At 33.4% G+C, this 12,453-nt stretch overlaps 1 long non-coding RNA gene across 1 annotated transcript in view; it reads left to right on the top strand.

The window, feature by feature from the left end:
- Positions 1-12,453, top strand: part of LOC136829439 (uncharacterized) — a 156,446-nt gene that overhangs the window by 72,025 nt on the left and 71,968 nt on the right. The window lies entirely within an intron of this gene.

Genomic DNA, 12,453 nt, shown 5'->3' with positions numbered 1-12,453 from the left:
ATATATATATATATGTATTTATTTATACATAAATAAGCCTATTTAGCATTAAATTATGCTCATGGTCATATACAGGTCTTATTATTCAGTTATATATATATATATATACACACTCACACACACACACATATATATATATATATATATATATATATATATATATATATATATATAAACTGAATAAGAAATGTATATGACCATGAGCATAATTTAATGCTAAATAGGCTTATTTATGTATTATATATATATATATATATATATATATATATATATATATATATATATATATATGTGTATATATATATGTATGTATAATCATGACTATGGATGTGTATATATATGTATGTATAATCATGACTATGGAGTCACATTGACAAATTGGTAGATTTCGTGTTTTCATCATTCGTTCATTCATCATTCATACATTAATACTTTTGTGATGCATGGTTAGTATCACAATGATTATGTATGGTTTAAGCTTACTGTGATATTATTTTCGTCTTCAAGTCTGGAAGACAGCGTGATATTAAATCGTGGCTCAAGATTTTCAGCTGTAAAGAATTTTTGATGAAAATATTTTCTAAGTTTCAAGGAATGTTTAAGACTTAACTCATGGCAAGAAATCAGTACGATGTTAGCAGTTCCTCCAGTACCGCAAAGAATTTGACTGTAATGAAATTCTGTTCCTGAGCAGTCGCTTTCCCAAAATAGCTGTCAGTTGACATCGTATATCTTCTTTTGATCTAAACTATTTAAAGTTGCGTGCTACCGTCTATACCTGGCAAAATGTATGAAATTAGAAATATGCAGGATTGATACGAATGAATATACCTCATTTTCAACCCTCTCAAAGTCCACATCAAATGATGCCTCAATCTCGCCGAATTTTTAACCGGAGAGGCAAGTCCCATTAAAGCTTCCTTTTGGCAAGTGACACTTGCAGACTGCTCCAACATGTGTTCGCGTTGGCACTACGCCAGCTTGATAGCGCAACATAAGAAGTGTTGTCTTCTACCAGGAAATAAATTAAACTTTAACCATTCGATCTGCTTCAAAGTTAAGGACTAGGGAGGTATGAAAATATCTTAGTAATCAGCAGGCTACTTAATTTACGGAGCTCTACAGAGTCATTAAGAAGAAAATAGTTCATTTCATATGTAGGTAAGAATTATAGATGTCTTTCTTCATGACGGGAGTTTGATCAGATCTGGCAATTGCCAAAAATGCGTGAAATCTGGTCTTGAACAGTAACATTATATCTCTAATTGGCTTCTTGAACAAATTCTGATCTGTTTGAAATGACAGCAGAAGTGATTCATTAGATTAGTGTTAAACTCTCCTCTGTGTCACCCACCTCTTTGCTTTTTGCAGGTTAAGATCCTTCTGATCAACACATCGGTCATTCCTGTAACCAGGACTGTCTGGGTCTCATTCCCTACATTTCTCCAAAATCCCTTCTAATTATCTACCCATTTTCCCGACTTTTTTTCCTTTATTGTCCTTTACGTGACCAAACGTTTGTGTTTGTGTGTCTTTGTGTCTGTGCACATGCGACATTTTTGCCTGTATATTCGTACACATATGGATTCTGAAGGAAATTTTATACTTTCGTTCGCTCTCATTTTTCGCAGTAGAGTTTATGGGTTAGGCTTTTTTTTTTTTTATTCCTCTTCGATCACATGTTTTGATTAGACTGTATAGAAATACTTTTTTATATTTCATAGAAATACTTTTTTATATTTTTGCCCGGACAATGTGTATCTCTAGTATTCATCTGATTTCGAGAAACACTAATGAAGCAACGATGCCGAGTTAGGGAGAGGAGTGGTGTTGAAATAAAAGGCAAAAGGAACAATAGGAGAGGGGTGAAAATACTGAAATTTAAACGGGAAAAGAATAAGAAAAGGATTGAGAGAGAGAGAGAGAGAGAGAGAGAGAGAGAGAGAGAGAGAGAGAGAGAGAGAGAGAGAGAGAAGACTTTGTGGGTCTGGTTGTTTCCAAGTAGTCGAAGATGATGATAAAATCCTTTGGTCAAATATTCTCTTTCATCATAGTCTTCACTCTTCACAAATTCTCTGCAAGTGTTTCATTAAGAAGTCATGACCTAGATTGAACAGGAGGTACTTTTCTCTAAGACTTTCGCCAAACACTCGTAGCTCCATCTTCTGGGAGATTCCCGAATTGTAGGAAAGAGCTCGGATAGGTGCTGTGTAGGATCGCTTCGCTTGGAGCCGTTTCGATATCAAGGTTTTATCTGCAATACAGTTTGTTTTGAATTTCAAATACTACTTGACGATTAGTACATATGAGAGAGAGAGAGAGAGAGAGAGAGAGAGAGAGAGAGAGAGAGAGAGAGAGAGAGAGAGAGAGGGAGAGGAAAGCAAATGCAATGCTTATGATTTTTGTGAACCAATCGTATTTATTTGATAACATCATATTTATGTGACAACAGAAATACGCTAATTTAGATAAACATTTGAAATGGCAGGCATTTTCTAGCTCTCAATCATCTTTTTTTTTTTTTTGCTGTTGTTGAATTCCTCTTTTTATCATTACACACACACACACACACACACACACACACACACACACACACACACACACACACACACACACAAATATATATATATATATATATATATATATATATATATATATATATATATATATATATGAGAGAGAGAGAGAGAGAGAGAGAGAGAGATATGAATGCACACACACACGCATATATACATATATATAAACGTATGTGCGTGTATTTTCATATTTCTCTCTCTCTCTCTCTCTCTCTCTCTCTCTCTCTCTCTCTCTCTCTCTCTCTCTCTCTCTCTCTCTCTATATATATATATATATATATATATATATATATATATATATATATATATATATATATATATATATAATATTATTAATAGTTACTACTCCCAATTATTTTAGCATTTAATGAAGTATCTAAACTATATTTACAATCCCGGAAATCAAACCATCTGACTATATTAGGTGTCTGCGCATACGTTTACTGTAAGACTTGCAGCGCAAAATTAATATTACTTTTTTGCCATTCCAACTTCATCAGCATTCTCATTTCAAAACTCTTTGATCCTTCCACGCAAAATTGCTTTCTATTCTGACACGATCATTTTACTGTAAGATTGCTTTAAGCTTTGGTGTTCCAACCTGTTTTGAATTTTTCCTGTAAAACGTCTGTTGTTTTGTAAAGAAAATGAATGTACCTTCTTGAAATGTCACAAATTCTTACAATTTCCTTTTTGACTTTCGCTTTAAGTTTGCTCTTGTTTCTCTTATGTCTTGCGCAACGCAATTCTTTTTACATTCAAGTGCACTTCAGGCAAACTTCTCTTTTCACTAAGTAACTTACGTAATTCTCAACTTGTCCACTTTTTATTTATTCATTTACATTTTTTTTTACTCTATTCTGTTTGCTTATAGCACGACACAGTCCTGTTTCCTATCTAACTCCAAATTGGTTATCTTATCAGCCGTATCCACATTTTCAGGCTATTCTGTTGTTCTTTGTGCACTCTTTTCGACTTCCTCAAATTCATGAAGCCTTATAATATTATGAGTATTTTCTGAAATAAGTTCTTCCAAAGTAAAGCAATTTTAATTTTCTGAAAAGAAAACTATTGCGCCGGCTTTGTCTGTCCGTCCGCACTTTTTTCTGTCCTCACTTTTCCTGTCCGCCCTCAGATCTTAAAAACTACTGAGGCTAGAGGGCTGCAAATTGGAATGTTCATCTTCCACCCTACAGTCATCAAACATACCGAATTGCAGCCCTCTAAACTCATTAGACTTTATTTTATTTAAGGTTAAAGTTAGCCATAATCCTGATTCTGGCAACGATATAGGATAGGCCTCCACCGGGCCGTGGTTAACGTTTCATGGGCCGCGGCTCGCAAAGCATTACACCAAGCCCACGAAAGATAGATCTATTTTTGGTGGCCTTGATTATACGCTGTAGCGGCTGCACAGAAAACGCGATTGCTTCGGCGCTATTTTTTACTTGTTTAATCTCACGTTCACTTCATCAAGAAGACGATCGTCGAGAATGTCAGAGATGATTAATGTCGTGTGTTAACATATGAAGTTTAGAGTATAAATAAGTAACTAGTTAGGGTTTCTTAGGTGTGACAGGTAATGAGAATGCTCTTGAGAAATAAAGAAAAAGGAACATCTGTCCTTTTGTATAATCAAAATGGGAAAGAGAAGAGTATGATTCATATTATGGTCTTCACTGATAAGCTGTAAGAAGTGATATTAGACTTGCAAGGCCAAGAGCAATATAGGTAACACTTAAAAGAGATTGTATGAATCAGGGTATCTATTTTTAATAAATTGTGTGAGAAACTCATAAGTATATATTTAGAAAAAATTTAGAAAAATTTTTATGTTCAATGTGAAAAGTATTCAGGATGTAAGATGAGGATGACATAATTGTCTAAACATTTTCATGTATAAAAATATACAAAAGAAAGACAAGTATATCTTGAGGATGAGGAAATAATTGTTTTTAAACAGATTGTTTTATACCTTAGTAGCTGTTTCAGTTATTCTTCGGAGAAATAGTAAGCAACGAACATCATTTGATGTCAAATTCACTACACCCAAGGAATAACTTATACCTGAAGGGATTGCTGATATTTATATATATATATATATATATATATATATATATATATATATATATATATATATATATATATATATATATATATATATATATATATATATATATATATATATATATATATATATATATATATATATATATATATATATATATATAATCACCATCACACAAATAAGTGAGAACGCATAGGCAAACCATGGAGATTTCGTGTGAGGCAAGGAGGCATAAAAAACCCTATATTTCTCTTGACAAGAATTTTCTGCTCCATTGGCTCTCCTTTGAAGTTACTCGCGAAGCTGACGAGGGGTTTGAGGCCAGATCTGCTGCAGTTACTTGCCCCTATTCAAGTAGACTTCGTCATTTATCCGGTCATGTTTTTTCCATTTTTATTTTCATCGATTCCTATTTATGTTCTGTGCTTGATATTATGATTAATTTCGTTATTTCATAGTAAAGGTTAAATGAAGTTTCGAACAGTTACGCTCATTGTGAATAATGGTACTGTTAGCAGGAAGGGGATAAATGCGCATGCGCGAGCAATTTTCATCCTAAAGCAATGTTGTAACAGATACTTTATATATTTACCTTGATGACCATATGGAAATTGAGCAGTTCAGTTAACAGAATGATTTGCTTACCAAAGATAATTACCAAACAGAATAAGTCATTCTGATAGATGACATAATCCTGTAATGTTCTCCGATAGTACAGCATCCTCTTGGGTCTTGAGTTACTCCACATATGAATGTAGGGAATGTTTTACCAAAGGCTTTAGGTGATCCAAGGCTGACTTCTTCATGGTCATCATTTTGGTTATACATTTACCGATGTTACTCCTATGACAATAACATTATATTTTTCCTCCGATTTCCTTTATTATTCTTGACAATATGTATTCAGTGTTAAGGTGCAACTCGTAACTCAAATTTGGTTACGATAGGGAGATGAAATTCGTTTGTTTATCTATCTTTAGTTGTGTGTCATATGCAAAGAGTTTCTTCGTTTTTTCTATAAATTATTTTTTTTTCGCACAACGGGCGTTCTATTCTATGGAGTAAGACTTTGCTTGTCCTGAATAATAACAATTACATGCCGTAGAAAGCTTTCAACTCTGTCATTTTCGTTCTGATTTTTCTAATATATGAATAACTCTCTATCAAAGATTTTATCTCTTTTATCAACGATACACGTTATTGTGAAAGTTTTTCGTCACGATGACAGTGTAAGAAACAAAAACACCTATCTTTTGTATTTTCTGAAGCATATCAGTAAAACAGTACAGAATTCCTATGTAATTTCAAAACAAACTTACAAAGAAGGTTATCAGAACGTAGTTGTAAGCCAGTAATATAATAATAATAATAATAATAATAATAATAATAATAATAATAATAATAATAATAATGAAGAGGAAGATGTATCATGCATCATTGCTTTTATGTATGTATGATACAACATGGAGCTGAACAGGCTCGTGAGTGTATATCACACCAATATTATTTTTGTTAAATTGAATTTAATTTTGCCTTCAATAAATATCCAAGTGAACTAACCTTGATATTATTTATAACTCTATGGTTTATTTTTTTTTTTATTCGGGTGGGTGTTGGGGGCTTGGGAGAGAGGAGGGTTGTTTGGAAGGTCTACTGACTAGGAATTAGGGTATATTACAAAGAGTAATGAAAGTATTCCGGAGCATTGTAATACCTCTCTCTTTGAAGTCCTTTATAGGTAGCAAGTATACAGCTATATTTTTTTTCGACGTGGTGCACAGGGAGGAGAGTCTGCAGTCCACAGGGGATTTTATGTTTCGCAATCACAGATTTTATTCCCAGGTTTGCATATGCACCTGAACAAAGACACAGGGACAAAATGCTAAAGAAAAAAATATTACAGAATATTCTTTGATTTCATAGAAAATTCTTAGACTCACGAGAGACCAAAGGAGAACAAAGTGTCTTGTGATTTCTTTGTGCGAAAAGAAAATCTCGAACAAACAAAAAAATTCGTATGAGAGAGAGAGAGAGAGAGAGAGAGAGAGAGAGAGAGAGAGAGAGAGAGAGAGAGAGAGAGAGAGAGAGAGAGAGAGAGAACTGGAGGAGGGGAAGTCCCAACTTAAAAAGAGGCGTTATAAAAGGTATATAGCAAGTTTCTGAAATTATTATAATCTGCATTAACAGATGAAAATTTACACGGCAACTCAATGATGGAATTGAATCACGATAAAAGAATAATACTACGTTCAATGGCCAATTTCAAAGAGCACTAACTCGTACTTGGCGGTCTATTTTGCAATAGTGTCGTGACATCGAGCAATATTCCAGTTTTCAGAAGTCGATAATTACCCATCACCATATGCGGACGGGACAGGTATGATTCATATTAATAAATCTTTTTTCATGAACAAAAAATTCAGGGAGTGATGATACCATCAATGCCTGATTAATGAATTTCTTTGCAACAGACTTCAGTCTGAAGTAACTGTGTTGGTGACCCCATAGAGCACTAAACGTAATTATTTCTGTAGATTCAGAACACAGTTCAGTCAAATCATACTGTTCGGAATCAACTCTGATGCGTAAAGTAAAATAATATTGCCCTCAAAAGAAGCAAATATTTTTTTCATTGAATTTTGCTTCCAGATGAGCAGGGGTGATATCTCTTCCCGAGATAATCTTATTTCACTCCTATGCAAATATGAAAGTCTTTTCCTTAGATTTTAATTCCACAGAAACAAAATGAATAAAATACACTAAATTCGGTGATCTCTCACAAAGAACAGACACTGCTTAGAAAGGCGGGACAAGCCTTCCTGACGTTGATGGAAAGGAAGAAGCCGGAAATGAAAATAAAATGAAATTCCATTTCCAACAGAGTCGCACAATAGCAAAGTGGACTACAGACATGTACACATGCACACACGTACACACATACACAAACACGCACACACATATATATATATATATATATATATATATATATATATATATATATATATATAAATATATATATATATATATATATATATATATATATATATATATATATTTATATATATATATATATATATATATATATATATATATATATATATATATATATATATATATATATATATATATGCCTGTTACCAGTACAGGATTTTAACAATATCAGTACTTTGTCTAATTATATCTAAAATTATCATATTAATACAACAATCGTTTAGACAAATTTAAAAATCATATAAGAAATTTCATTACCAGACGAACCATTAAAAGATAATTCCATGATGGAATGGAGGAAAGATAAAAGAATGATATTACGTCCAAAAACCAATTTCAGGGAGCACTAATTCGCACCTGGCGATATATTCTCCACAGGTAGACTTAAAAAAAAATAGACCCTTATTGCTAAACGAACGAGTTGTGTCACTTCAAAGATATATGCCGGTATATGCAAACATGCACCTACGACAGAAGATTATACTAATGTACTCTTATTATTAGGAAAATCAAATGTTGTCAGACACGCCCTCCGTTCTGTACAGTGGCTCTCTGGATTATGGCTAAACCAACAGAAACCCAAGAGGGATGGACTAGCACGAGGCTTAATTAGACTGTCCAGCCTCGTATTGATATTAGGCAAGGCTGCGTTATATCGTATATATTATAGCTCAATACATCTAGATCGGAGTTTGCTCCATTTGATTAACAATCTGTGACGTTACAGGTTCTGGCATTGTCTTAGACCAATTATCGTCTCGTGTATACGTGACAGTCATGATTTATTTATGTAAAATGAACACGCATAAAATTATATATATATATATATATATATATATATATATATATATATATATATATATATATATATATATATATATATATATATATATATGTGTGTGTGTGTGTGTGTGTGTGTGCGTGTGTGGCTGTAACACCTTCGGTGAACATTTTTTCCTAATATTTTATATTTTTCCAGTCGTAAAACTCTTCAAAATCAAAATACTTTTAACTTCTAACTATACTAAGTTTGATAAGTGGATAAGTGAAAAATAAAACATAATAAATGAGAAATCTGTACAAAGAAGTATAGAGCAACATGCCACTTAAGAAAAAAACTTAGAGTCAGCACTGTAAAGATACAACCTTACAGAATGTTTTGAGCAGCTGTCTAAGTAAATAAATACTGACGTTGGAACATCGTGATGTATGAAATAAAAGGCTGGAGTTCGTGCAATAGGTTTACATGATGTATTTTGGGTCAGGAGGTACAATGCCATTTCTAAATGAAATACTAATATTCCTGGTAATAATCTCATTATTATTATTATTATTATTTTTTGTCTATCAAAGTCGTCCTATTCGACTGGGTGGTTTTTATTGTGTGGAGTTCCGGGTTGCATCCTTCCTCCTTAGGAGTCCATCACTTTTCTTAATATGTGCGCTGTTTCTAGTAGCACACTTTTCTGCATGAGTCCTGGAGCTACTTCGGCATCTAGTTTTTCCAGATTCCTTTTCAGGGATCTTGGGATCGTGCCTAGTGTTCCTATGATTATGGGTACAATTTCCGCTGGCATATTCCATATCCCTCTTATTTAAATTTTCAGGTCTTGATACTTATCAGTTTTTTCTCTTTCTTTCTCATCTACTCTGGTGTCCCATGGTATTGCCACATCAATGAGTGATACTTTCTTCTTGATTTCGTCAATCAACGTCACGTCTGGTGCATTGACACGTATCACCCTATCTGTTCTGATACCGTAGTCCCAGAGGATCTTTGCCTGATCGTTTTCTATCACTCCCTCAGGCTGGTGTTCGTACCACTTATAACTGCAAGCTAGCTGGTGTTTCTTGCGCAGGCTCCAGTGGAGGGCTTTTGCTACTGAGTCATGCCTCTTTTTTGTACTGGTCCTGTGCAAGCTGCGGACGTTCGCTTGCTGTGTGGTTTATGGTCTCCTCTTTCATATTGCACTTCCTGCATATGGGCGAGATGTTATTTCCTTCTGTTGTTCTTTGGACTTATCTGGTTCTTACGGCCTGATCTTGTGCCGCTGTTAGCATTCCTTCTGTTTCCGTCTTGAGTTCTCCCCACTGTAGCCATTGCCATGTTTCATCGCTGGCCAGTTCTTTTGTATGTCTCCTGTACTTTCCGTGCATTGGTTTGTTGTGCCATTCCTCTGTTCTGTTTTTCATTCTCCTGTCTCTGTATATTTCTGGGTCTTCGTCTACTTTTATCAGTCCTTCTTCCCATGCACTCCTTTAGCCACTCGTCTTCACTAGTTTTCAGATATTGCCCTAGTGCTCTGTTCTCGATGATGACGCAGTCCTCTATGCTTAGTAGCCCTCTCCCCCCTTCCTTTCGTGTTATGTATAGCCTGTCTGTATTTGCTCTTGGGTGCAGTGCTTTGTGTATTGTCATGTGTTTTCTAGTTTTCTGGTCTATGCTGTGGAGTTCAGCCTTCGTCCACTCCACTACTCCTGCGCTGTATCTGATTATTGGTACTACCCATGTGTTTATGGCTTTCGTCGTGTCCGGCGTTGAGTTTTGACTTTGAGTATCGCCTTAAGGCTCTGCGTATATTCTTTCCTGATCGTGCCCTTCATCTCTTGGTATTTTATATCTTCTCTTTCTATTATTCCCAGGTATTTGTATCCTGTCTCATCTACTGTATGTGTTTGATGTTATTACCGTCTGGTAGCTTTATCCCTTCAGTCCTTGTTACTTTGCCTATTATTATTATTATTATTATTATTATTATTATTATTATTATTATTATTATTATTATTATTATTATTATTATTATTATTATTATTATTATTATTATTATTATTATTATTATTATTATTATTATTATTAACGTAAGAGATTTATGTGTTTGAAATATAAAGCAATTATAATAATAGCTGAACAGAATTGCCCTAAAAATAAATATACCAAGAACTTAAAGAAGAAAGGCCATTCCTATGTAAATTCCTTAATAATTTATTGTAGATTATCCTACAGCGGAAGGAAAACCGCTGTAATTTTATCGCTGGCAATAATTTTTAGTAATTCACATAATATCGAACTTCCAAATTCTTATTTTTACGGTGGAAAATGTTCTTACCTAAATACTCAACTTCATAATTACTGGCGCTGTACAAGGTGTGACTATTCTGGCAAATCACCCAGACATTTTTTATTTGCTATGCACTGACAACAGATTAAAGTATGCTTATGTGACTCAATATACACTTACAATTTACATCATTTGGTAATCCTGTCGTGAAAACGATCTAACAATTGCTAATCAATTTAATGAGGTCTCCTACTCCCCTTACTCCCTTACCTCCCTCCAGAGGAATCCTCCATCGATAATCCATAACCTGAAGGACGTTTAAGTAGCCGGTGTACGTTCTTGAAATCCATATATATATATATATATATATATATATATATATATATATATATGTATATATATATGTATATATATATTATATATATAAAATTATACATATATATATATATATATATATATATATATATATATATATATATATATATATATATATATATATATATATATAATATATGTATTCGTAAAACCCATCTATGAACACATCATTCTTGTATCAGTTTTATTATTATTATTATTATTATTATTATTATTATTATTATTATTATTATTATTATTATTATTATTATTATTATTATTATTATTATTATTATCCTATCTTAGGATGGTTGCGTAATCTGAGTTAGTTTAGTGTTATATTGAGTCTTCTTAATTTTCTGTACAATCGTTTTGTCTTCTACGCTGATATTGGAGACTAACTGAGCAGTGTTCATATTTTGGTTGAGAGAAACACATCAGCAGCGTGAAGGTACAACAATTTTTAATGTATGCAACAGAGGAAGTAGTGAAATATGGGTTGATAAATCCGCAGAGTTTAACGACAGGTGTTTGATCTATGGATTTTGGAGTCTTAGTTAGGCATTCCTTTCATGGTTTAATTTGTCGCCGACATTTCTGCCAGCCAGATGCATACACAGATCCTAGGGTTTTCCTATTTATGGCTTGAAGCTTTTCATGACTGGACATGAGGGTCAATAATAATAATAATAATAATAATAATAATAATAATAATAATAATAATAATAATAATAATAATATGCTGGCAACGACAATAATAAAATCATTGCATTCCTAAAGCTTAAAGTACTACAAGTAGAACGTTAACAGAATGATTTCTGATAATGTCATGAAATCTGTTAAATGAACCTTTATCCCAGAAGCTGCTTTAATTTCCAAACGAATCCTTATACGTAGAAGATTGCAAAGACAATAATAATCACACAGCAAGTCGCCAAAACTTAATTGGTATTTTGGGATTACCTGGACTAACTTCGTTGATTATCCCGTATAAAAACGACTGCTCATTCCTGGCGAACTTTCGTCAACACATTTGTTGGCTGACTCTCAGAAACAAAGAATAATTTCTATAAATGATGAAGCAGATCGACTGAATAGAGAAAGCTCATCAACTCGTTGTCGGTTCTGAATGACAAAAGGATAAGTTATGTGAAAAGTTAGCAACTTCTCAATAGAGTCTGGCCCTCCATTCAGGATCTCTACAATCAAAAGGAGAGAGAGAGAGAGAGAGAGAGAGAGAGAGAGAGAGAGAGAGAGAGAGAGAGAGAGAGAGAGAGAGAGAAGTTAATTTTTGTAATATGTAATATCTTTTTTGGTTGTAGTATCAACATTTATTGTATTTATATGTCTATTCAAGGGAGAAGAAATATCAGGGGAAATGTATATAATAAAAAGATATTTGTAG

Source organism: Macrobrachium rosenbergii, chromosome 44, assembly GCF_040412425.1.
Source record: "Macrobrachium rosenbergii isolate ZJJX-2024 chromosome 44, ASM4041242v1, whole genome shotgun sequence".
Taxonomy (NCBI): domain Eukaryota; kingdom Metazoa; phylum Arthropoda; class Malacostraca; order Decapoda; family Palaemonidae; genus Macrobrachium; species Macrobrachium rosenbergii.
Note: the sequence above shows the minus strand (reverse complement) of the source record. Positions and strands in the feature narration are given on the sequence as shown.